Here is a 27,969-nt window from a genome sequence, read left to right on the forward strand (position 1 = left end):
ATTGGAGTATAGTTGTTTTACAATGTTGTGTTAGTTTCTTGCTCTACAGCAGAGTGAATCAGTCATGCATACACATATAGTCACTCTTTTGTAGATTTTCTTCCCATTTAGGTCACAACAGAGCATTGAGTAGAGTTCCCTGTGCTATACAGTAGGTTCTCATTAGTTATCTATTTTATACACAGTAGTGTATTTATGTCAGTCCCTATCTCCCAATTTATCCCACCCCTCCTTTTCCCCCTTGGTGTCCATACGTTTGTTCTCTACGTCTGTGTCTCTATTTCTGCCTTGCAAACTGGTTCATCTATACCATTTTTCTAGATTCCACACAAGTGGTATTATATATTTGTTTTTCTCTTTCTGACTCAGTTCACTCTGTATGACAATTTCTAGGTCCATCTATGTCTCTGCAAATGGCACTATTTTGTTCCTTTTATGGCTGAGTAATATTCCATTGTATATATGTACCACATCTTCTTTATCTATTCCTCCATCAATGGACATTTAGGTTGCTTCCATGTCCTGGCAATTGTAAATAGTGCTGCAATGAACACTGGGATATATGCATCCTTTAAATTATGGTTTTCTCCAGATATATGCCTAGGAGTGGGATTGCTGGGTCATATGGTAACCCTATTTTTTAGTTTTTTAAGGAACCTCCGTACTGTTCTCCATAGTGGCTATACCAATTTACATTCCCACCAACAAGGTAGGAGGGTTCCTTTTTCTCCATACCCTCTCCGGCATTTATTGTTTGTAGATTTTTTGATGATAGCCATTCTTACAGGTATGAGGTGACACCTCAGTGTAGTTTTGATTTGCATTTCTCTGATAATTGGTGATGTTCAGCATCATTTCCTGTGTTTGTTGGTCATCTGTATGGAGAGTGACAGAGACCTTTGGTGGTGGAAGGATGAATTGATTTTCTTTCTTATCTAATTAACTTACATTCAGTATGGGGCACATATCTGAAGTGGACAGATGGATGAAATTTTACAGATGATCACACCCATGTCACCATCACCCAGAACAACCTCCCTCATTCCTCTTTCTAGTCAATAGCTCCCCCAAAACTACCACAGTTGACTAGTTGTGCTCTTTTTGGACATTGTGCAAGAATCAAATAGCTTGTATTCTACATCTGACTTCTTCTGTCCAGTATTATGCTTAGAAAATTATTCAAGTTTTTGCCTGTTGCAGTAGTTTGTTCCTTTTCACTGCTGTGCAGGAATCCATCGGGTAACTTGCCATAATTTGCTAATTCATTCTGTTGTTCATAGACATTCGTGTTGTCTCCAGATTGGGGCTATCATGAACCCTGCTGTCATGTTCATTCTTGTGCCTGTTTTCTGAAGGGATAAATACTCATTCTCTTGAATATATGCCAGGAAATTCCTTGGTCCTGTCCATTTGTCTTTCTCTAGCTTTTGTAGATGCTGCCAAACTCTTTTCCAAAGTGGTGCTACTGCTCTCTGCTCCTCTCAGCAATATCAGAGAGTTCAAGTTTCTCTACATTCTGACACTATTGCCAGCTCTTTTAATTTTAGCCATCTGGGCTGGGACGTCGTGTATCACTTTGAATTTTCCGGATGACTAATGATGTCAATGACATTAACAACTTTTCTAGGCTTTCTCATCCCTTGGATACTCTTTCTGTGAAATACCTGTTCAAGGCTTTTGCCTATTAAAAAAATTAGGTTGTCTGCTTTTTTCTTATTGCTTTCTAGGAGTGTTTTATATATTCTGTTTTTTTACTCTTGTAAAGGTGTCGTTGATGACTAGGAGCTCTTAATTTTAATGAAGTCAAAAGGTAAAATTCTAAATATAGAGCTGAAAGTCTTTTGTCAGTCATATTTTCTACCTTGGACAAAAGTCAGACTCCATCAAAGGAAGAGAGCGAAATCCCTGTTCCAAGAGAGTTGAAGAAAGAATCCTGTCACCTTCCTCACCTCCAGCCCAGCTGTCCCTGGGTCTCGCTCGGTCACTCCCGTCCTGTGGCCTGGATATTCCACTCATCCTTCAATGCCATGATGTCCTTAATTCCAGCATCCTTCTGATAAAATCCCCCTTTAACTTAAGCTCATTCAACTTGAATTTCTTTATGTGAAACCCAGTGATCCCTATTTCACAGAGGAGGAAACTGAGGCGCAGGAAGATGTTGTGATTTGCACCAGGCACCATACTTCTTAGTCTGGGGTTGAATTCAGACCCCAGCTCTCTATGAGGGTGACTCAGGAGACCCTGGACAAGGGGTTTGGGGACAAGGCAGAGAGAGGTCAGGGTTTGTGATGAGAAGGTAGCGTTACTGAGCCCTGGGGACTGAGGTGTGGGTCAGAGGGAAGAAGGTCTGGGTCAGGGACATGGTCTGGACTGGAGGCAGCAGGTCGGGAGACGGGGGCTTATGATGAGATAATGGCTGGGAGAAGCCTGGGCAGGGCTGGGGTGAGGGCCAGCAGGTGTGATCCTGCTGAGTTTCCAGGTGAGCCTGATCCTGGCCTTGATGCTGGCCCAGACCCTGATCATCATTATGTCCATCCCCCTGACTCTGGAGTCTGTCCAAGGGAGGAGGGAAGGAGCGTGTCCTGAGCTGGAGAGAGATCCCAAGATGAAGTCTCCTGGCCCTGCGGGGAGAGGCTGAGGCAGGGTGCGGTGTTGGTGGGGGTGGGTTGGGGAGACCTGGCCTTCCAGCCTCTTTGGCAGGGTGTGTGCTTATGTGCACGTGTTCATGAGGATGTGCAAGACCATTTTCCTGAGCTCTGGAAAGCCTAGTCCATACTGTGGCTAAAGGCTGAATGGGGCCTGGAGTAAATAAATACCACTTAAATTGTAATTATGTGCAATGAGGCCTTGTAGACTGAACCCCCCCCCCCAAGTAAGGCAGTAACAGCTGGGCCTCAGATCACACACACACACACACACACACACACACACCTGCAAGTTAATAACAGCATGCATAGACACATACAGAGACACATAGAAATGGAGATCTAAGCTCTCAGAATCATCCAGAAAGTCACACAGAAATAAACAAGTGCCCACACTTCATGATAAGAAGCTAACTGTCGCTCACTCAGTGCCAGACATCTTAAATGCTGTGTGGTGTGGTAGGTATTATTATTATTATGTGCATTTTAGAAAACTGATGCTCAGAGATTCAGACCAGGCCTCTGAGATTCTAAAGCCTGGCATCTCAGCTGCTAATTCCATCACACATCACATACCTAGAAATGGAGAGAAGCAGACAGGGGTAACCAGAAGCCCAGGTACCTGCACAGAAATAGAAATGCAGAGGCAGGGCCACAGGCAGATGGCACAGGTCACCAGCCTTACACAGGGTGCGGTCCCCATCTGTACCCCTAGTACACTTACTTCACCCCAAGCTTCCAGAAAATACCAAGGTCTTTGGGGCTGAGAGGGTTACCCCAGCCCAGAGTCTTACCTGACAGCCTTGGCAAGCATCTTCTCAGATACCACAAGTTGAAAACAGGTTGGGCAAGTGAGTGGAATTTAGGGGAGCCCCCTCCTGCCTCCCGTCTGCTCATATAGTCACACTCCATTCACTTGTCTGCCCTCCCGTACCAGGCTCCAGGCTCCGAGGGAGAGAGAGCTCTTCTTGCTTCCCACAACCTCACTGGGGAGATAAGCAAAGAGCCAAGCCTTCAGAGCCTCCAGGTTTTCAGCCCTGGGCTGCTCCACAGAATCACTGGCCCCACCCCTGACCAATCAATCTGATTATCTGATTGGTTGAATGGGGGTCTCTGTTGGAAGGGCATGGCATTGGTATGTGTTAACACCTCCCCAGGGAGTCAGGAAGGCTTCTCTGAGGGGGGCCAGCAAAAGCCACCAAGCTGGGGCTCAGACAGAGCCAAGTCCCTTGGGAAGTCACACATGCTGTTCAGCCAGGGCTCAGGTGCCCAGAACTGCTCACAGGATACATTTCTCGGTGGCTGTCATTCAGTGTGTTTTTAGGCAAAAGACCAAGCATTCCAGGCTGACTGGAGCAGGGTCCCTGACAAGACACGGTTTAGAGGTGTAAGTGGCTGAGGTCAGGACTTGATTGCTGACTACGAAGGAGCCAGAAATTTGGTTTCATTTCATTTTCCAGATCCAAATGATTGAGATTGGCTCCCTGGGGTATATATTGCAAAGGGTTCCAAGACCACAAGTAGGCTCAGTGAGAAAGAATGATGTGATCCATTAGTGATGCCTGCCACGGCCACAGGTGCAGACGATGGTGGAGTATATTATACACTTATCTCCTTGATAAGGTTAAGTTCAGAAACTGGATGCTGAGCTGAGGTCAGGAGTCAGGTAGAAACTGAGGTCAGAAACCAGCAAGTGGCTATAGTCAGGGATTAGCTAAAGATTAAAGCCAGGTACCAGATTGTGGAATGATGTCATGAACCAGAGTACTGCTCTAGTCATAAACAGAGGGTGATTGATCTCAAGAGCCAGCAGTGGGATGGTGTCCTGGGTCCCCATCTAGCCTCTGAGAGCAGAGTGCTCTGATATTTGGCATGTCTGCCATGACAAATGTAGGGAATTGTTGTCATGCATGCCACTGATCTGACATCCCTCAGCCCAGACTACTAACCAGCTCTCTTTCACCTTGCCACTTCCCCTGGTGCTCCATTTTTTTAATGAGCTTTTTGGATATATAATTCACATACCAGACAATTCCCCCATTTAAAGCATAAAATTCAATGGTTTTGAGTATATTCAAAGGGTTGTGCAATTATTAGCACAATCAATTTTAGAAGATTTTCATCACCTCAAAAACAAATTCTGTGCCTATTAGCCGTGCTAAACCTCTCAGCTCCTGGCAACCACTAATTTACTTTCTGTTTTCATGGATTGCCTATTTTGAACATTTCATGTAAATGGAATAATATAATATGTATAATATGTGGCTTGCTGCAGTTGGGTTCTTTCACTCAGTATAGTGTTTTCAAGGTTCATCCATGTTATTACATATATAAGAAGTTAATTCCTTTTCATCTTTGAATAATATTCCATCATCTAGATATTTCATATTTTGTTTATCCATTAATTAGTTTTATGGACATTTGGATTTTTCCAATTTCTGGTTATTGTGAATAATGCTGCTATGAATACTCATGTACAAACTTTTGTGTGAACATACGTTTTCATATCTCTTGGGCGTATACTTAGGAGTACAATTTCTGGGCTGTATGGTAATCCTGTGTTTAACCATTTGAGGAACTGCCAGACTGTTTTCCAAATGTCTGTACCCTTTTGCATCCCCATCAGCAGTGTATGAGGGCTCTGATTTCTACACATCCTTAACAACACTTGTTATTATCTATCTTTTTGGTTATAGCCTATGTGGGTGTGATGTTGCATCACATTGTGGTTTTCATTTGCATTTCTCCAATGGCTAATAAGGTTGAGCATTTTATCATGTGCTTATTGGCCATTTGTATTTTTTTTGGAGAAATGGCTACTCAGATTTTTTTTTTTTTTGTCCAATTTAAATGTGTCTTTGTATTGTTAAGTTGTAAGACTTCTTTATACACTCTGGATACTAGACCCTTATCAGATACAGAGTTTGGAAATACATTTTCTCATTCTGTGGTTGCCTTTGAGTTTTTTTTTTTTATTACGTTATATTTGCTTTACAATGTTGTGTTAGTTTTTGCTATACAGTGAAGTGAATCAACTATAAGTATACATATATCCCCACCCACTTGGACCTCCCTCCTTCCACCACCCCTCATCCCACCCATCTAGGTCATCACAGAGCACCAAGCTGAGCTCCCTGTGCTATACAGCAGGTTCACACTAGCTACCTATTTTACACATGGTAGTGTATATATGTCAATCCCAATCTCCCAATTCATCCCACCACCCCCCTTCTCCCACTGTGCCCACACATCCATTCTCTACATCTGTGTCTTTACTTCTGCCCTGCAAATAGGTATATCTGTACCATTTTTCTAGATTCCACATATTTGTGTTAATATATGATATTGGTTTTCTTTTTCTTGATTACTTCACTCTGTATGACAGTCTCTAGGTCCATCCACCTCACTACCAATAACTCAATTTCATTTCTTTTTATGGATGAGTAGTATTCCATTGTATATATATGCCACATCTTCTTTATCCATTCATCTGTCAATGGGCATTTAGGTGGCCTCCATGACCTGGCTATTGTAAATAGTGCTGCAATGAATATTGGGGTGCATGTGTCTTCTTGAATTATGGTTTTCTCAGGATATACGCCCAGTAGTGGGATTGCTGGGTCATATGGTAGTTCTATTTTAATTTTTTAAGGAACGTCCATACTCTTCTCCATAGTAGCTGTATCAATTTACATTCCCACAAACAGAGCAAGAGCGTTCCTTTTCCTCCATACCCTCTCCAGCATTTATTGCTTGTAGATTTTTTTGATGGTGGCCATTTTGATCCAAAATGGTGTGAGGTGATAATTCATTGTAGTTTTGATTTGTATTTCTCTGATAATTAGTGATGTTGAGCATCTTTTCTTTTGCCTCTTGGTCATCTGCATGTCTTCTTTGATGAAATGTCTATTTAGGTCTTCAGCTCATTTTTTGATTGGGTTGTTTGTTTTTTTGATATTGAGCTGCATACGCTGTTGGTATATTTTGGAGATTAATCCTTTGTCAGTCGTTTCATTTGCAAATATTTTCTCCCATTCTGAAGATTGTCTTTTTCGTCTTGTTTATGGTTTTCTTTGCTGTGCAAAAGCTTTTAAGTAACATTTATTAATTTTTGTTTTTATTTTCATTACTCTAGGAGGGGGGTCAAAAAATATCCAGCTGTGATTTAGGTCAAAGAGTGTTCTTCTTATGTTTTCCTCTAAGAGTTTTATAGTGTATGGTTTTATGTCTTTAATCTATTTTGAATTTATTTTTGTGTATGGTGTTAGGTAGTGTTTTAATTTCATTCTTTTACATGTAGCTGTCCAGTTTTCCCAGCACCACTAATTGAAGAGACTCTCTTTTCTCCAATGAATATTCTTGCCTACTTTGTCATAGATTAGGTAACCATATGTGTGTGGGTTTACGTCTATCCTGTTCCATTGATCTATATTTCTGTTTTTGTGCCAGTACCACACAGTCTTGATTACTATAGCTTTGTAGTATAGTATGAAGTCAGGGAGTCTGATTCCTCTAGCTCCATTTTCCTTTCTCAAGATTGCTGTGACTATTCTGCATCTTTTGTATTTCCATACAAATTGTAAAATTTTTTTTTGTTCTAATTCTGTGAAAAATGCCACTGGTAATTTGAGAGTGATTGCATTGACTCTATAGATTGCTTTGGGTAGTATAGTCATTTTCCCAATATTGATTCTTTCAATACAAGAACATGGTATAGCTCGCCATCTGTTTCTGTCATCTTTGATTTCTTTCATCAGTGTTTTACAGTTTTCTGAGTACAGGTCTTTTGCCTCCTTAGATAGGTTTATTCCTAGCTTTTTATTCCTTTTTGTTGCCATGGTAAATGGAATTGTTTTGTGAATTTCTCTTTCGGATCTTTCATTGTTATTGTATAGAAATGCAAGGGATTCCTGTACATTAATTTTGTATACTGAAAATTTTCAAAATTCATTAATTAGCTAGAGTAGTTTTCTCGTGGCATCTTTGGGATTTTCTACATATATTATCATGTCATCTGCAAACAGTGACAGTTTTACTTCTTCTTTTCCAAATTGTATTCCATTTATTTCTTTTTCTTCTCTGATGGCCATGGCTAGGACTTCCAAAACTATGTTTAATGGTAGTGGTGAGAAGGGACATCCTTGTCTAGTTTTTGATCTTAGAGGAAATGCCTTCAGTTTTCACCATTGAGAATAATGTTTGCTGTCGGTTTGTCATATATGGCCTTTATTATGTTGAGGTAAGTTCCCTCTATGCCTACTTTCTGGAGAGTTTTTATCATAAATGGGTGATGAATTTTGTCAAAAGTTTTTTCTTCATCTATAGAGATGATCATATGGTTTTTACTCTGTATCATATAGATTGACTTGTGCATATTGATAAATCCTTGCATCCTTGGAATGAATCCCACTTGATCATGGTGTATGATCCTTTTAATATGTTGTTAAATTCTGTTTGCTAGTATTTTGTTAAGGATTTTTGCATCTATGTTCATCAGTGATATTGGTCTGTAATTTTCTTTTTTGTGATATCTTTGGTTTTGGTATCAGGGTGATGGTGGCCTCATAGAATGAGTTTGGGAGTGTTCCTCTCTCTGAAATTTATTGGAAGAGTTTGAGAAAGATATGTGTTAGCTCTTCTCTAAATGTTTGATAGAATTTGCTGGTGAAGCCATCTGGTCATGGACTTTTCTTTGTTGGAAGATTTTTAATTACAGTTTCATTTTCTTTACCTGTGATTGGTCTGTTTATATTTTGTAATTCTTCCTGGTTCAGTCTCGGAAAATATTACCATTCTAAGAATTTGTTTCTTCTAGATAACCCATTTTAGTGGCATTTAGTTGCTTGTAGTAGTCTCTTATGTTCCTTTGTATTTCTGTGGTGTCAGTTGTAATTTCTCCTTTTTCATTCCTAATTTTACTGATTTGACTCCTCTCTCTATTTTTTCTTGATGAGTCTGGCTAAAGGTTTATAAATTTTATTTATCTTCTCAAAGAACCAAATTTTAGTTTTCTTGATCTTTACCATTGTTTTCTCCATTTCTATTTTATATATTTCTGCTCTGATTTTTATGATTTCTTTTCTTCTACTAACTGTGGGGTTTTTTCCCCTTCATTCTCTAGTTGCTTTAGGTGTAAGGTTAGACTGTTTATGTGATGTTTTTCTTGTTTCTTAAGGTGAGTCTGAATTGCTATAAACTTCCCTCTCAGACCTGCTTTGGCTGCATCCTGTAGGTTTTAGCTTGTTGTGTTTTAATTGTCATTTGTTTTATGTACATTTTTATTTCCTCTTTGATTTCTTCAGTGATCTCTTGGTTGATTTTTAACGTATTGTTTAGCCTCCATTTGTTTGTGTTTTTTACAGTTTTTTTCCTGTAATTGATTTCTAATCTCATAGTGCTCTTGTTCAAAAAGATGTTTGATATGATTTCAATTTTCTTAAGTTTTCCAATGCTTGATTTGTGACCCAAGATGTGATTTATCCTTGAGAATGTTCTGTGTGCACTTGAAAAGAAAGTATATTCTGCCACTTTTGGGTGGAATGTCCTATAAATAACATTAAATCTATCTGGTCTATTGTGTCATTTAAAGCTTGTGTTTCCTTATTTATTTGTCTGGATGATCTGTCCATTGGTGTAAGTGGATGTTAAAGCCCCCCACTATTATAATGTTACTGTCAATTTCCCCTTTTATGGCTGTTAGTAGTCACCTTATGTGTTGAGCTGCTCCAATATTGGGTGCATACATATTTATAATTGTTATGTCTTGCTCTTGGATTGATCCCTTAATCATTATGTAGTGCCCTTCCTTCTGTCTTGTAACAGTCTTTATGTTAAGGTATATTTTATCTGATATGAGAATTGCTACTCCAGCTTTCTTTTGATTTCAATTTGCATGGAATATCTTTTTTTCCATCCCCTCACTTTCAGTCTGTACATGTCCCTAGGTCTGAAGTGGGCCTCTTGTAGATAGCATATATACCAGTCTCGTTTTTGTATCCATTCAGCCAGTCTGTGTCTTTCAGTTGGAGCAGTTAATCCATTTACAGTCAAAGTAATTATCGATATATATGTTCCTATTACCATTTTCTTAATTGTTTTGGTTTTGTGTTAGTGTTTGTGGGTCTTTCCTTCTCTTGTGTTCCCCTCCTAGAAAAGTTCTTTTAACATTTGCTGTAAACTGGTTTGGTGGTCTGAATTCTCTCAGGTTTTGCTTATCTGTAAAGTTTTTCATTTCTCTGTTGAATCTGAATGAGATCCTTGCTGGGTTGAGTAATCTTGGTTATAGGCTTTTCCCTTTAATCACTTTAAGTATATCTTGCCACTCCCTTCTGGCCTGCAGAGTTTCTGCTGACATATCAGCTGATAACCTTTTGGGAATTCCCTTGTATATTATTTGTTGCTTTTCCCTTGGAGCTTTTAATATTTTTTCTTTGAATTTAATTTGTTAGTTGATTAATATGTGTCTTGGTGTGTTTCTTCTAGGGTTTATCTTGTATGGGACTGTCTACACTTCCTGGACTTGAGTGACTATATCCTTTCCCATGTTAGGGAAGTTTTTGACTATAATCTCTTCAAATATTTTCCAGACACTTTCTCTTTCTCTTCTCTTTCTGGGAGCCCTATAATTTGATTGTTTGTACATTTAATGTTGTCCCCAAGGTCTCTGAGACTGTCTTTATTTCTTTTCATTCTTTTTTCTTTATTCTGCTCCTTGGCAGTTATTTCCGCCATTCTGTCTTATAGTTCACTTATTCGTTCTTCTGTCTCAGTATTCTGTTATTGATTCCTTCTAGTGTATTTTTCATTTCAGTTATTGTGTTGTTCATCACTATTTGTTTGTTCTTTAGTTCTTCTAGGTCCTTGTTAAACATTTCTTTCATTTTCTCTATCCATGACTACATTCAATTTCTGGGATTTTGGATAAACTCTGCTATCATTAATCTGAATTGTTTTCCAGGTAGATTACTTATTTCTCTTCATCTATTTGATCTTATAGCTTTTTACCTTGCTCCTTTGTCTGTAACATATTTTTTTGTCATCTCATTTATTTATTTATTTTTTTGATGTGTGGGGCTGTGTTCCTGTCTTTCTGGTTGTTTGCCCTGAGGAGTCCAGCACTGGAGTTTGCAGGTAGTTGGGTAGAGTCAGGTCTTTGTCCTGAGGTAAGGACCTCCAGGAGACCTCACACCAATTAATATTCCCTGGAGTCTGAGGTTCTCTATTAGTTCAGTGGTTTAGACTTACCACTTCCACCACAGAAGCTCAGGCCAGACCCCCATCCTGGGAACCAAGATCCTGTAACCTGCATGATGTGGCAAAAAAACACCCAGCAGAACAATAAGAATAAAAATAAAATAAATTAGAAAAATGAAAAATATATTAGAAAAATAAAAATATGAATGAAACAACAACAAGAGAAAACAGAATCACAAACAGAAATTTAAAAAAAGCAGGAAAAGTTAGAGGGCAGGGCTTAGGCAGAGTGGGGCTGGTGTGGGGTGGAGCTTAGGCAGGAGCAGGTCCTAGGCTCAGCATGAAGGAGGGGGCCACAGAGGGCAGAGGTTCAGACCGGGGACCCCAACAGGCTTGCTGGGGTCCACATGGGTGGGGGAAACACTGGTGTTTTCCTCTCCAATTCCCCATCCCCTCTGATACGCACACCATGGATGGGCCCCTAAGATCGTGGGAACCCGTCCCCTCCCACAGTCACCCCTTGAGTGTTGGTCCTATCGCACCTCCACTTTTCCTCCCCGCCTCCTTACCCTTCAAGTCCTACCTGGTCACACATGGATTCCTCCCATCCCTTTAAGTGTCAGAGTTCCCCCACCAGCACCTGGTAGGTGCCCTAGTTGTGAAGAGATGTGAACTCTGTGTCCTCCTACTCCACCATCTTGACTCCTCCCCCATGTGTATAGATTCTTTGATGATGGACATTCTGATCTGTGTGAGGTGATACCTCATTGTAGTTTTGATCTGCATTTCTCTAATATACACAATGGAATATAACTCAGCCATAAAAAGTAATGAACTTGGGTCATTTGTAGAGATATGGATGGACTGAGAGTCTGCAGTACAGAGTTAATTAAGTCAGAAGGAGAAAAACCAATATTGTATATTATTGCATATATTTGGAATCTAGAAATCTGGTACAGGTGAACCTATGTGCAGGGCAGAAACAGACATACAGAGGTAGAGAATGGGTGTGTGGACATGGGTGTGGGAGGGGGGAATAATTGGAAGATTAGGATTGACATATGTGCACTGACATGTGTATAACAGATAACTATTGGGAACCTGCTGTAGAGCGCAGAAAGCTCAGCTTGGTGCTCTGTGGTGACCTAGATGGGTGGAATGGGGGGGTGGGAGGTCCAAGAGGGAGGGGGTATATGTATACATATAGCTGATTCACTTCATTGTACAGCAGAAATTAACACAACATTGTAAAGGACTTATATATACCCCAATTAAAAAAAAATTATATATTTGAAATCCTAAAAAAAAATAAAATAAAAAGACTTGGAATATTAGTTTCTTCAAGGTAATTAGATACATTTTGCCCCAAGTTTATTCAAATATTTGTTTTAATCAGTGCAATCTACTATTAGAACTGACCTTCAAAACAAATATTTGCTAGGGGACGCAATTAGCTAACATGCATATTTTCTTGGATTTATCATATTTTGAGACCTACATATAATCTTTCCTTATTATGTTTTTGTCTTAAAATTTTCAACCTTTAAAATTCCTTGAGAATAATCATTTTTAAAAGTTGATACCATTGCCTTCAAAAGACACTGATGAAATTATGAAAGAGTAGACTTTCTTGTCTGAGAATAAGTAAAGCTTCAAATGACTGTTCCCCAAAGACTCCAAATGTCTTCATTGTTTACTAGAATGTTCACACAATTTTGTTCTAAATACACTTGGCTACTATGGGAAACAGATACCAAAATTCTGAGGCACACACTCTGTTACTCTTTAAGGGGAAAAAGCGGGAAGAAATTTAAGGGTTAACAATTTCTTTTTCTCTGGCTTACATTCAGCTACTCTGAAATTCTCTCCACTGCTCCAGTCTGTGACTATCTATGGAAAAGAAAGTGTGTTTGTAATTTCCAGGGATAAATGAAGATGATAAAAAAATATATATATATTTCATGCTTTCCTAAAATATTACGCAATTATGTGGGATTGGGAAATCTGTTTAAACTGTCAATATAAACACAGCAAATAACAAATTCTTCTATACTCATATAAATTAATATAATTATGTTTATTTCAGAGTATAGTTTGAAATAAACCTTCTTTTACTTTAATTAAAAAAATGCTTTATAGACAACAGAGATTCCATATTAAGCAAGTTGAGTTCAGTTGAGTTCTGTTTCTTGGTCAGAAGTATTCATGAAATATTTTGTTCTACACTATAAAAAATAAACTAAACATCAATTTACAGTAACATGTTGGAATGCAGCTCTTGAACTAAGTAAACAAGAAAGAGGTTTCCCCCTCAAATAAAATAATTTAACACAAAAAATTATTATTGAAAAAATAAAGAGCACCAGTGTTAATTCTATGGCAAAGTTCATTATTTGTAAATATTTCCAACCTGATCATCTCTGAATTTTATAGACTGATTGGTTTTTGAACTATCCACCTAATTAATACTTTGAGTCATCTTAAACACCATTTATTCACTCTTGAATTCTCGACTTTATCTTCTACCAAATATCTTTGTACTGCAGCCTCACACATCTCCCACATATCCTCCAATGTGTAAAACATTTATCAAAGTGTGTAGCAAGACTGAACATTCTTCTCTAAGATCTGAAAGAAGATAAGAATATACGCTTTCACCACTTCTATACCATAGAATTGGAAGTTTTAGCCAGAGCAATTGGGAAAGAAAAGAGAATAAAGTATGTTCAAATTGTAAAGGAAGAAGTAAAATTATCTGTTTGCATATGACATGATCTTTTATGTAGGTATGCTGTTGGGACTAATAAAACAATTCAGCAAAATTGCAATATACAAAATCAACATTCAAAAATTACTTCAGTTTCTCAACACTAATAGTGAACAATACTAAAAGTATATTTAGAAAATGATTCCACTTACAATAGCATGAAAAAGAATAAAATACTTAGAAATTAACTAGGAGGGGAAAGTCTTGTACACTGAAAACTACAGAACATTACTGAAAAAATTAAAGAAGATATAAATAAATGTGAAGTCACCACATTCATGAATAAGAAGTTAATATTATAAATGTATTCATACCAGACAAAGTATCTACAGATTCAGTGCAATTCCTATCAAAATCCAAAGGTTTCTGTTCAGAAATAGAAACATTTCTCCTACAATTTATGTAGGGTTTAAAGGAACTCCAAATAGTCAAAAGCATCTTTAAAAAAAGAAAAAAACAATTGGAGAACTCACACATCTTGATTTCAAAACTTACTAAATAAGTTATAGTAATCAAAACAGTGTGGTTCTGGCATAAGGACAGACATATAGACCAATGGAATGCAAAGGAGATCCCCAAAATACAGGCTTGAATATGTAGCCAAATGATTTTCAGCAAAGATGTCATGGCCATTCAATGGGTAGATGGCAGTCTTTTCAACAAATGGCACTGGGAACAAGGTGTCTACATATAAAAACACAAAATTGGACTCCTGCTTTTCAGTGAGTACAAGAATTAACGTCAAATTGATCAAAAACTTAGTGCTAGGAAGTTTTAAAAGAAAACAGGGAGAAAAACTTCATAGCATTATATTTAGCAGTGATTTTTTAAAATATATGACACCAAAATCTCAAGCAAAAAAAGGAAAAATAAACTGTACTCATTCAAAATAAGAAATTTTTGTGCATCAGAGAAATTATCATCAGAATGAAAACAAAACTGAAAGAGTAGGAGGAAACATTTGCAATTCCTATATCAGATAATGAATTAATATCCTGATTATATAAAGAAATTCTATAATTCAACAACAATAAAAAACACCTTAATTCAAAAATAGGCTAAGAATTTGAGTAGAAAGTTCTTCCAAAAATATATTCAGATGGGCAATAAGAACATGAGAAGAGCCTCACCATCATTAATTATGTAGGAAATTAAAATAAAAATTAGATATGACTTTATAGTCATAAAAAAAGTGAAAAAATAACATATTTCGGTAAGGATATGAAGAAATTAAATATTTGTGTATTTTTGTCAGGAAACCAAAAAGGTGCAGCTTCCATGGAAAAGAGTATGGTACTTCCTCAAAAAATTAAATACAGAATTATAATATCACCCAGCAATTCTATTTCTGAATATACACCCAAAAGAATTGAAGTTGGGACTCAGAAATTTTTACATCAATGTTTATAGCAGCAGCATCAACAATAGTCGAAAGATGAAAAAAAGCCTCAAATGTCTACCAATGGATACATGGCTGAACTGTATGCAGCATGTTATGCAGTGGAGTATACCTTTTCTTTTAAAGAAAGGGAATTCTGGCAACATGTATGAAGACTGAAGACATGCTAAGTGAAGCCAGATTGAAAAGGAAAAATGTTCTATGATTCCACATGTTCAAGGTACTTAAAGTAGTTAAAGTCAATGTAAATTAAAGTAGTTAATTCAGTCTCTGGAGGCTCAAAGAGAAAAAAATGGGGAGTTATTATTAAATGGATATAGATTTTCACCTTGGAAAAATTTCTGCAGATTCATTGTCATTATGGTTTCACAACAATGTGAATGTACTTAATGCCACTAGGTGTTAAAAACAATAAATTTTGTGTTACATATATTTTATAACAATTAAAAATATTGTTGAAAGAACAAAACCCAGCAACAATTAAAAACCAGTCACATTTTTTATGACAAGTATACAAATGCAGTAATAATCCACTCTTCATTCAAAGGATAATGGGAAACTTTGTGAGGTCCAGGCCGTTTTTGGTCTCCATCTCACACATATGTTGTTGTTGTTTTTAAATCAAAGAGTAGTTTATTAAAAAAGAATCAAAAGAGAAACTCTAAGTACCAGTGTGTACCTTGTGAATGTTTAAATGATTCACAAGAATTAAGTTTTTTTATAGACATTATCATATCACCTTACTGTTTATCAAAAGATATTCAAGAGAAATCTGACTCCAACCTGCATACAAGATTGCGATTGCCATCCTAAACAGAACTTATTTCAAACATGCAACAATGTCACTGGCAATCAAGCATTGGAATGGGTGCTTATTCTCTTATGTCACTACAAATAGGGTAGAAAGCAAGATAATTTGAGAATTTATTCTAAAATAGAATGGACGCTGTCATTGTCTACACCAGAACTCCTCACTCCTCTGCTGCCATTTTTAACAAGTACTCCTTGTGAATCTTGAAAACACAGATATGTTGTATTCGAAGGTTTGTATGATTATTTAATTAGCCTTGATGTCTTTCCACCAATCAGAGACTCCTGTGATAACTGCTAAAACGCCAACACCAACACTCTTCCCACTTAGGTTGCTTCTCACTTAGGCATGCTTCTGTGAGAGTATATAAGTGTTAATTTACTTACTTAGGCACTTTGGCATGAGCCAATTTCTACTTGAGATTTCCCATTCTGGGATAACAGAGAATATATTGATTGAAGCACACTGTCAGCCAAAAAGTGAATCGTATGTGTGATTCATAAATACCTTTAAAATATAGGCATATTATTTTACACTATCATTAAATGACCATCATTATCAGCATCAACCATAAATATATTGAACTCTCTGGGAGAACAATTCCATGTTCTTACTTAAAAATAAAATTAACATACAATCTCTCTTTTGAATCCCTACAATCAATTTGGAGAGACAGAGTATGTACATAAAATACATTATCCTATGAAAATAATAACTGTGAGGCTAAAATATTTTATAGACACAAAGAAAGATAGACATTTAGGGGTGTATAATACTTTCCTAATGTTAAACATTGCCAGTCACAAACTCGAGTGACCTGGATGGAACAAGCAAGATGGTTGTTTCCCAGAAAAGTATAAACATGATGCTGTTTGATGAATTATCAAACAGTTGTAGGTATTAACACAAATTTTCTCTTTAGCCTTAATATATGTGTTGAACAGTAGACAAAAGGAATTTATATTGAAAAAAAGATATTAAGTTTTATCCCTTTAAAATTTCAACTCTGATGGTTCTAAAGATAACAGTTCCCTTGGATATAAACACATGGAAATAGCGATCATTAGAAAACATCTATGTTTTTGAAAGACTCCTTGACTGCCCCAAGAAATTCATTGTTAGTGACTAACAGATGCTGGAGATATTTTCCTCCTGTGCCAGCTGTGACTTTCATCTCTTCACCTGCTCCTTTCCTATTCAAAGTCCATTGTTTTGTAAATTAATTAAGACCTCTCATCAGGAGTCCCTAATCTTTCCATGATTTGACTCAACCCTCCCCCTTTGTTTTTCCTCACAGCAGATCCGGAATTCCAGACAGACATTACTGTTCACTCCTACTTTCCTGATTCTCTGTCTTTGAATTTGTTGTTTCCCCTTCTCTTTTGTCCCTTTAATGCCCTCATTTCCCTTGAAATATCTCATTTGTTATCATATTGTGACTGTATTCACTGTCTGAGGCTCCTTTCCTCTCTGTCCACTGAAAAACATCGCTCAGTCCCTTCTCCTATAAATCATGTCTTTTCTACTCCCAACTGCAACAGTCTCATAAAAACATACGGCTGTTTCTCCCACTGTAAAAAACAGTTCTTAATCACACTACCCATTTTAGCCTACACTTGCCTTTTCTTTATAGCAAAAATTCTTTAAAAATTGCTTCATTTTCTCCTCTCCCACTCTTTCTATGACTGGCTTTAATTAGGCTTTTGCCCCCATCACTTCATTAACCTTGGTCTTATTAAAAGTACCAACAATCTGTACATTGCTAATTCCTCTGAAAAATTTAAAATCTTCATCTTGCTTGACTACTATCAGGTTAATCACTTTACTTACTGAAACCAGACCTCTTTGAGAGTGAAAGCGGGTACTTTTCATAATTTTGGTAATTGATAACTAACACAACATGCTCTACCAGAATTGTATCTGGAAAACTGTGACTGGAAGCATCACACATATACATCACATCCAGTCAATCCTTCTTCTTCTGGCCATTTATTCTCCTGGGTGTCCTGTATCCCATCTATGCTGCTTCCTTCTTATCCCCTTATTTGATTTTGTGAAATTCACGTAACATAAAAATTAACCATTATAAATTGTACAATTCAGTGGCATTTGATAAATTCACAAGATTGTGCAGTCATGGCAAGAATAAAGAGGGGCAGAACCTTGTTTGAGTAAAGGATCAAAGGATCTCCACTTCCCCACTCCTTGGGGCAAGGGAGACACTACACATGCGCAGAAAGACTCCTTGGGGGTCAAAAGTCAAGGAACAGCTCCAGGTCGTGGTGACTCTTGCTTCTCCCAGATGACTTCACGGGAGGAATCCATCTTGGCTGAAAGGTGCGTGCACCCCTAAAGGGAGGGTCCTGAGACAAATTAGCTGGGTGGGGGACAAAGCAGGATGATTGGCCAGAAGGGAGACAAAGACCTGGAAAACTGACCCTTATAAAAGATTTAAATTTCCCAAAGGCCAGACTCTCCCTCTGAGTTCACCCGAGGGTCTTTCCGCATGTGCTTTGCTTTTCCAATGAACTTTTTGCTTTCCTCTTTACCTTTTGCCTCCTCACCTGAAATCATTCTTGACGAGGCAGGCAAGAACTAGGGATACAGGCCCTACTCCCTGGTCTAGAGGTTAGGACTCCCGGTCAGGGAACTAAGATCTTGCTTCCAGCTACTGCTCGCTGTTGCTTGCTGCAAGCTGCCGCTTACTGCAAGCTGCCACTTGCTGCTGAGTGCATCCAAAATGAGTTGTAGTAAATAGAAAATTCTGTTGATCATTTTTTGTTTCAACACTTAAAAAATGTCATCCACTACCTTTTGGCCTCCACGGCTTCTAAATAGAAATCTGCAATAACTCTAATTAAGTGTATCTTGTATGTGATGCCTTGCTTCTCTTACACTGTTTTCAACATTTTCTATTTTTCCTTGGCTTTTTACAATTTGATTATAATATGGCTTAGAAATTTCTTTTCAATTTTCCTTCTGAGAGTAGGAAGATTCTCTTGAATATATGGATTCATGTGACATACCCAATTTGGGTATTTTGTGACCATTCACTCTTTAAATATGTTTTCTGTACCTTTTTCTGTTTTTTTCTAGGTTTTCGCTATGCATATATGTTGTCATATTTCATAATGTCCCATAAGAATTTTAGGCTCTGGTTTTGTATTTGACTCTATACCCTTTCTGCTTCTCAGCCTAGGGAATTTGATCTAATCTGTATTCAGTTTTGCAGATTATTTCTTCTGCCTGCTTAAATCTGATACTTAAAGACTTCCCTTTAAGTCATTAAAGTTATTGTACTTTGGCATTCCAGATTTTCTGATTGGTTCTTTTTTTATAATTAGCGCTTCTTAAATTAATATTCTCTATGTGTTGCTTTCTGTTACCTGCAGCTGTTTGCATGTTTAAATAACTTATTGAAAATTTTTAAAATGTATGCTTTGTCATGTGTGTTCCATGAAATATTTGTGCTTTGGCTAGTTTTTAGACAGAGATTTCCTTGAATATTAGAAACCACGAGAGATTGGTGGGGAAAGGAAGAAGAAAATGAATGAGGAAAAAAAAAAAAAGAAGAGGAAGAAAAACAAGGAGGAAAAGGAGAGGGAGGAAAGAATGAAGGAAAGGGAGAGAACAAAAGAGAAAATAAAGAAAAGGAAAGGAAGACAAAAGTGAAGAAAAGGAAAGGAAAAAACTTCTAGTTTCTACAACTCTGACTTAGTCTTTACTTACTGTTTGCACTAAGTCTAGTAGTAAATTAAAGGTGAAATTTCAGTATTTTATTCAGTCTTTTCCAGATGTGTGTCTTGACACACCTGTGACATGTATGAGATTTTCTAAATTCATCAATATATACAGGTGTTCTGAATGCCAGCATTTCCCAAAGTAAATGTCCTGCATGTTTTCTTCCCAGGTTTTTGACTATCATATGCCTCAACTATAATTTTTTGTTGCAGGTGCCAGTTTTTTTTATTTGCCTTATAATGTTTTTGAATAGTGCCTACAGCTTTTCCACCTGGGTGAGTTTTGAAGTACATAAAAAAACAAGCAAACAAATATGCAAATAAAAACCCAAACATTGATTAACTCACTGTGTTTGGGGTCTCCTTTTTGCAGGCTGCAGGTTCATAGTTCCCATTGTTTTTGGTATCTGTCCCCAGTGGGTAAGTTTGGTTCAGTGCGTTGTGTAGGCGTCCTGGTGGAGGGTACTAGTGGCTGTGTTCTGGTGGATGAGGCTGGATCTTGGCTTTCTGATGGGCAGGTTCACATCTGGTGGTGTGTTTTGGGATGTCTGTGTCCTTATTATGATTTTAGGCAGCCTCTCTGCTAATGGATGGGGCTGTGTTCCTGTCTTGCTAGTTGTTTGGCATAGGGTGTCCAGCACTGTAGCTTGCTGGTCGTTGAATGAAGCTGGGTCTTGATGTTGAGATGGAGATCTCTGAGAGATTTTTGCCGTTTGGTATTACGTGAAGCTGGGAGGTCTCTTGTGGACCAGTGTCCTGAAGTTGGCTCTCCCACCTCAGAGGCATGGCCCTGATACCTGGCTGGAGCACCAAGAGCCTTTCATCCACACGGCTGTTTCAGAGGCAGGTGGTTTGATGGAGCCTAGTCAGCAGGATTCCTGTGGGGAGCTGAGCTGGGACCAGACGGTTCCCACAGGCTCGGTGGCAGCAGCAGCTCTGGCACAAGGTGGCCATCCCTGGTTTCACATCAACATGATCTCAGGCACATTTTCCATTTTGTCTTTAAGTTACTTGCTGAAACAACCGGCCAGCTGTCCCCACGACTGTCGCGGCTTCGGCCGCCGGGGCCCCTCCAGAGCTGGCAGCCTCAGTGAGGCCGCCCTCCCCTCGGGCTCCAGGGCAGTTACGTGACGGCGGAGGGAAGAGACCCCGAGCCGGGAGTTCCAGCTCTGCGGAAACGCGGGCTCCGTTCAGGGCGCAGGGGGTGGGACCAGAACTGTCTTTTATATTAGCATTCTGTAGATTGGTGAACATAAATACTAGTTTCTTTTATATTTAATTTGTAAGCACTTTTAAATTAAACTAAGCCCTTTAAAATTCAACTTTGACAATACTTTTCAGCGGTAGACATATCTCATACATATAATGTGTACACAGACATATAAACAGGCACAAGTAGAGACCTAATGCCTTCACTTAAAAAAAATTTAGTTTTGAACCAGGTATTACAATGTAAATTTACTAGTTTACAAAGAACAGTTAGAATACATTAATGTTGCTTGCTCAGATGACTAAGGCTTTACTATTTGTTAAGTTTGGCTAAGGGAGCATTCCCAATGGTTTGAATTTTAAAACTGCCACTTTGTCATTCTTTTTTTTCCCTTGGTTTCAAGTCCTTCCTGACTGAGATAATTAGGCCCAGTCTCGGGTTCTTATGGCCTGTATTTCCATTTCTGGTTTGTAGAGATTTGCAAGGGAAAGGCAGTTGCTTTTAACACTCAGGTCTGTCACCTAAAGGATACTAAAAGATTGGTTTACCCAGCTATGTTTATATCAATGAGGAGATTTCTAACTAAAGTAAAATTTATGAGTTCTATGTTCTAGAACTGTAGAGTTTAATTTATTATGCCTTCAAAAGCTAGTATAGTGCATTCAGCAAAGAATTTCTTTCTGAGTTTACAAGTTAAACCCAGAGGAAAATTACTATTTTTACTTTTATTAACCCCGGAATGTTAGTTCCCAGTTTTGACTTATTTGCATGGCTCAGGTAAATGTATAGGTTTCCTTTAGTTTGTTTAATTAATATTTCCTGAGGGGCAGATCTGTATGCCTTGTCTTATATCACACAGGGGAACAATTTCCCAGTGAAATATGTCTGTCCCACAATATAATTAAAGAAATGAGATGAAATCATCTTATATAAAGCCTATTTAGATATATCAATTTTATACACTTTTATCTCAATTCTGTCAACTTTTATACCTTTAACTTTAGTTTTCATTAGGATCCAATCAACAAGTTTTGATTTTACAGGAGAAGTTCTAGAAGTTTTTATTTCTTTTTATTTCCTGTCCACTTTATCTATTTTTATATAAAAGTCTCTTGGCTCCCCAGAGTGGATATGAGCCAACGAACTCATGCCTTTGGCCCAACTGTTGCCCCAAGTAATTGCTGGCCAGGTATCTCTGTGTATATATTTCCAGCCCCTTAATATACATATAACTGAGGTAAATAGAGTGCAGTTGACTTGTATGGCTTTTAATATTGAGGGGGTCCCTGTTAGCCCATTTAACCTTAGGTAGTGTAATATCAAAATTTTGTGTTTATATAAATGTCCATTTTATTTATCCCATTTTAAATAACAATCTAAAGATTTTTTTTTTTTGAGGTAAGTCCTTTTAAAACTTTCTACTTTGTTGGAAAAAGTATCTAGACTTTCCTTACAGTTCTTTTTTTCCTGTTAACATTAATTATTCTAATGTTTTTATTACATCTGTAAGACTCATTGAGGGGAAGCAAAGACCACAAATAAAGATTCCCAAACTGGCTTTTCCTACTTGTTTTAACTAAAGAAGTTCTTAGGTTAACCATTATATATATTTCTTTTTCCACCTTTAATTTGATTTTTGTTTTTATAAGCATACCAATAAAACACCTGTTTATAATGAGAGCACTCTAAAATTTTACCAAATTAGAAGTTTCTGCAGTTTAAAGGATCCATTATTTGGCCATTAATGAGAAATATATTAAAAGTGATTCAAATCAATAAGATTTAAGATCCAGTTTTACTCTCAAAAGTCATATGGCAAAGGTCAAGTTTTCAAAGCACACACACACACACACACACACACACACAGCACCCTAAGTAGATCAAGTAGTACATTTACAGCTCATAGACACAGGAAGAGAAACACAAATACCCTCTACAAGGTTTTGTTTCAGGTCCGAGTTCTGAAAAAAGTGTGTTTTTTTTTTTTTTTTCTTTTTAATCAAACTGGCTTTTTAAACTTAACTGTATACACAATAAAAGAGTCCCCCTCATTTTTAGGATGAGATTTCCTTTAGTATAATTTCCCCAATCAAGTAGGTATTTGCAATTATAATGTCCATATGTATTGTACATGAACCTGGCTGGGCTGTTGCTTGGAGGCTGGCAAAATGTTATTCCTTTTTGTTTTGTTTTGAAAGCTTTATTTCCCATTCTGAGGTCGGTTTGTTGAAATAAAAATTGCTAGTGACAATTGTGTGGTGCTGTTTGAGAGCTTCACTCCTCTAGGTTTTTGCCCAAGAGTTGTTTCAGCCCCCGTTTATGTGCTTCAGGTTCTCCTGGTGGCAATATAAGACTACCATGTGTGCTCAGATTGGGGAACGACCAATTCTTATTCATGTCCCTGATTAAGCAGGTTGTTAATTAAAATGATTGGGTTTCCCTATAGGGACAGCTACATGGCATGAGGTCATTTCCTCCCCGACTCCTACAAGTTTCTCAGTAGCCTGAGAAAGCCTTTGCTGGCCAAGAAGAGAGAGTCCCTTCTTTGGAGCTCAGAAGGTCTCATAAGATTTCAGTTTTATTTTGATAAACTCTATTAAGGTAATGAATTCAAGGAAAAATGACAGGCCAGTCTTCCCCCTAATTACCCAGTCCAGTTTTACTGCTTAACTGAGCAGTCTTCCCAGGTTTCAACTGAGGATAAAATGACTCAGTTCTAAACTGAGTAAAAATCTTCCCAATGCCTTGCACTGAGGATGAGGCAGGAGAAAGATGGGCCCCCAGAGAAAATTTTGAGTTTGTTCCTTGTGGACCGATATTCTGAGATGGGAATAACAGTAATATTGAGAGAGGAGGTGGGGTCCTGCCCAAATAGAAGATAAGAGACCACATATTACTCATTCTTGAAGTCAGGAGACCTCCCTGACTACACATGTGTAGAAAGGCTCCTTGGTGGTCAAAAGGGGAGTGATGCTCACTGATGTCAACTAATGCTCACTACCCATTGGCCTCTTCAGTAGAATCTATCTTGGCTAAGAGATGCACAGTCACACATGGGAAGATCCTGAGATACACCAAATATAGACTCTGAACCAGACAAATCAAAATGATTGGTCAGAGGAAACACGGAAGAAATGCCCCATAAAAGTGATTCAAACTAACACAAGGGCACAACTCTCTCTCTGAGCCCACCTGTGGCTATCCACATGTACTGTACTTCTTTTTTCTTCCTAATAAATACTTCACTTTTTTCACCACTTTCTATTTTTGTGGGAATTCTTTTTCTGCAAAGCCGTAAGGCCAGGGCCTTGTCACTGACCACTGGTCAAATGGCTAGGATTCGGTGCTTTCACCACCATGACCCAAACTCAATCACTGGCTGGGAACTGAAACCCTGCTTCATGCTGCTGCAGGCCGAGGCCACCCAAGATCAAGGATAACCTGATAAGTGTCTAAACTGAGCAAAATCTTCCCATATCCAACATAATAAAGGCCATTTATGGCAAAGTTACATCCAGCATAATACACAACAGTAAAAATCTAAAAGCCTTCTTGCCAAATTCAGGAACAAGACAAAGATGCCCACTTTTGCTGTTTTTATTTAAAATAGTATTGTAAGTCCTAGCCACAACAATCAGACAAGAAAAAGAAATAAAATGCTTCCAAATTGGAAAAGAAGTGAAATTGTTACTATTTACAGATGACATAATACTCTATAGAGAGAACCCTAAAGTCCACCTCAAAACTATTAGAACTAATAAATGAATTTAGAAGGTTGCATGATACAAAAATAAAATACAAAAGTATGTTGTATTTCTCTACAATAATAGTTAAGATATCAGAAATAGAAATTTTTAAAAAAGAGAAAGAAAAAAGAAAATCCATTTAAAATCACATCCAAAAAATACATAGGAATAAACTTAACCAAGGTAGTGAAAGACTTATACTTTGAAAGCTATAAAACATTGATGAAGGAAATTGAGTATGATAAAAAGCAATGGAAAGATATCCCATGGTCTTGCACTGGAATAATTAATATTGCCCAAATGGTCATACTAACCAAAGCATTCTACAGATTTAATGCAATACCTAAAAAAAAAGACACTTTTTACAGAACTAGAAAAATATAATCCTAAAATTTGCATGGGACTACAAAAGACCCTGAAATGCCAAAGCAATCCTGAGATTATTTGCTAAAGCAAAGCTGGAGATATTACCTTTCTGGACTTTGGACTATAGTACAAAGCTATAGTAATCAAAAGAGTGTGGTTTGGCACAAAACAAACACAAAGATCAATGGGAAAAAATAGAAAGCCCAGTAATAAACCCACACACACAGCCAATTAATTTATTAAAAAGGAGTAAAAATGCACAGTAAAGAAAAGACAGTTTCTTCAACAATTGGTCTGAGAAAACTGGACAGGCATATGCAAAAAAATGAAATTAGAAGATTCCCTCACACCACATACAAAAATAAACTCAAAATAGTTTAAAATTCTAAATGTGAGATCTGAAACCATAAAATTTCTAGAAGAGAACATAGTGAAACACTTTTGACATAAGTCGTAGCAATATTGTCCTGGATTAGTCTCTTATGGCAAAATAAATAAAAGCAAAAATAAACAAATAGGACTCAATTAAAATTAAAAGATTTTGCACAGCAAAGAAAAACAAAACAGAAATCAAAACAAAAAGACAACTTACAGAGTGGGAGAAAATATTTGCAAATGATGCAACTAGCAAGGGCTTAATATCCAAAACTAACATCTCATACAACTCAATATCAAAAAAAAAAAAAAATCAAACAACCCAATCAAACAATGGATAGAAGATTTGAGTAGACATTTTTCCAAAGAAGTCATCAGATGGCTAATGGGCACATAATAAAAAAATGTTCAACATCGTTAACAATTAGAGAAATGCAAATCAAAACAATGAGATGTTAACACACTAATGTCAGAAAATCTATCATCAAAAAGTCTACAAATAACAAATGGTGGCAAGGATATGGAGAAGAGGGACATTTGTACACTATTGGTGGGAATGTAAATTGGTGAAGCCTCTATAGAAAACAATATGGATATTGCTTTAAAAACTAAAAATAGAACTACCATATGATTCAGCCATTCTACTCCTGGGTATAGATCTTGAAAGAAAAAAGAAAATATTAATTTTAAAAGCTACATGCACTCAATGTTTATAGCAGTGTTATTTACATTAGCTGAGATATGGAAGCAACCCAAGTGTACATCAACAGATGATGGAAAAAGAAGATATTATCTTTCTATTTATCAATTGACCAACTGATTGATTGATTGATTGATAGATATGAACATGACTCAGACATAAAAAGAATTAATTTCTGCCATTTGCAACACAGTGGATAGACCTCACAGCATCATCAAAAGGATGCATGGGATGCAGCAACATGGATGGTCTTGGAGGGTATAATGTTAAGTGAAACAAGTCAGACAGAGAACGTATATTGTCACTTACATGTGGAATCTAAAAAATAAAACAAACTAGTGAATATAACAAAAAAGCATATAGAAAACAAACTAGTGGATACCAGTGGGTAGAGGGAATGAGGAAGCAGCAAAGATAGGCATATGGGATTAAGAGTACAAACTACTATGTAAAAAATAGATAAGCAACAGAATATATTGTATAGCACAGGGACATACAGCTGTTATTTTCTATGAATTTAAAAATAAGTCTAATCAATATAAATATTGAATCACTATGCTATACACCTGAAACTAATATAATATTGTAAATATTTCAATTTTAAAAAGCAGGTAACTGTGTTGTTAAAGGTACCAAAACATAAGACTTCTACCTTTCTTTTTTGTCTCTGACTTATCATGGTGCTTTTTTACTTGCTATGTAATGTTTTTCCAGTAACAATAACAAACAGACGACCAAATAAGTAAAACCAGATCAAACCACATGGTTTTTACAAAAAAAAAAAAAAACCCAAAACCAAAAACCAAAACCAAACAAACAAAAAAGAACTTAATTATAATAAAAACACAGCTAGGTTAAAAATGACAGGATGAAAATGATAATCCATGCAAAGTAACCAACAGAGAGCCGGGGATGGCTATACTAATATTCAACAAAATAGACTTCGTGTCAAAAATTTTTGCAAGAGAAAAAGAGGAATATTATCAATTGATCAAAGTTAAATTCTCCATAGAGCTAATAACGATTTTAAACATATATGCACCTAACCATTTAGACCCAAACTATATGAATCTTCTCAGATTTTAAAGGAGAAATACAAATCTACAAATATAGTTGCAGATTTCAGTAGACCATTTTCAACAACAGATCATCATGATACTTACAGAACATTCAGAGAGAAGATCAATAAGGAAGCAGAGGATTTGAAGAACACTAAAATCCTCTTAGAACATTTATCTATCTATCTATCTATCTATCTATCTATCTATCTATCTATCTATCTACCTATCATATATCTATCATCTCTCTATCTATCTGTCTATCTATCCACACACAAACTTCAGCTAATCTTAGCAGAGTACACATTTTCCTCAAATATGCAAGGAAAATTGTCAAAATAAGACCACATATTGTGCTACAAAATAAATTCTCAATATATTAAGAAGATTGAAATTACACAAATTACCTTCTTTGGCCACAATGATGATAAAAACTGAAAAAATCATGAATATGTGACCATTTAAAAACTCAAGTGTGGAAAGAAAATCTAATAGTATATTGAAAAATATTTGAAATAAACCAGCATACGAAAATTACTGTACAGTAAAAACAGTGCACAGAGGAAAATTTGTAGCTTTTATAGGTTTACCTTTAGAAAAAAGGATGATGCCAATCAGTAACCTAACTACAACTTGAGGAACTAGGAAAAGGAGAGCAAGATAAAACCAAAGTTAGCTGAAAGAAAAAAGAAATTAAAACGGAAATAAATAAAGAAAAGATAATCAATGAAACAGAAACAAAAAGTAGAAATCACTCAAATATCCAATCAGTTGACATATGAATAAGCAAATATGTTATATTCATACAATAGGATATTACTTGGGCATAAAAAGCATTGGTGTACTGACACACATTTCTGTGTGGATATATCTCAAAATTATAATGCTAAGTGAAGAAGTCAGACACAATAGATCACAGGTTTTATAACTCCATTTAGATGAAATAACTAAAAATGGTA

The sequence above is a fragment of the Balaenoptera physalus genome (genome assembly GCF_965194825.1).
Source record: "Balaenoptera physalus genome assembly, chromosome: Y".
Taxonomy (NCBI): domain Eukaryota; kingdom Metazoa; phylum Chordata; class Mammalia; order Artiodactyla; family Balaenopteridae; genus Balaenoptera; species Balaenoptera physalus.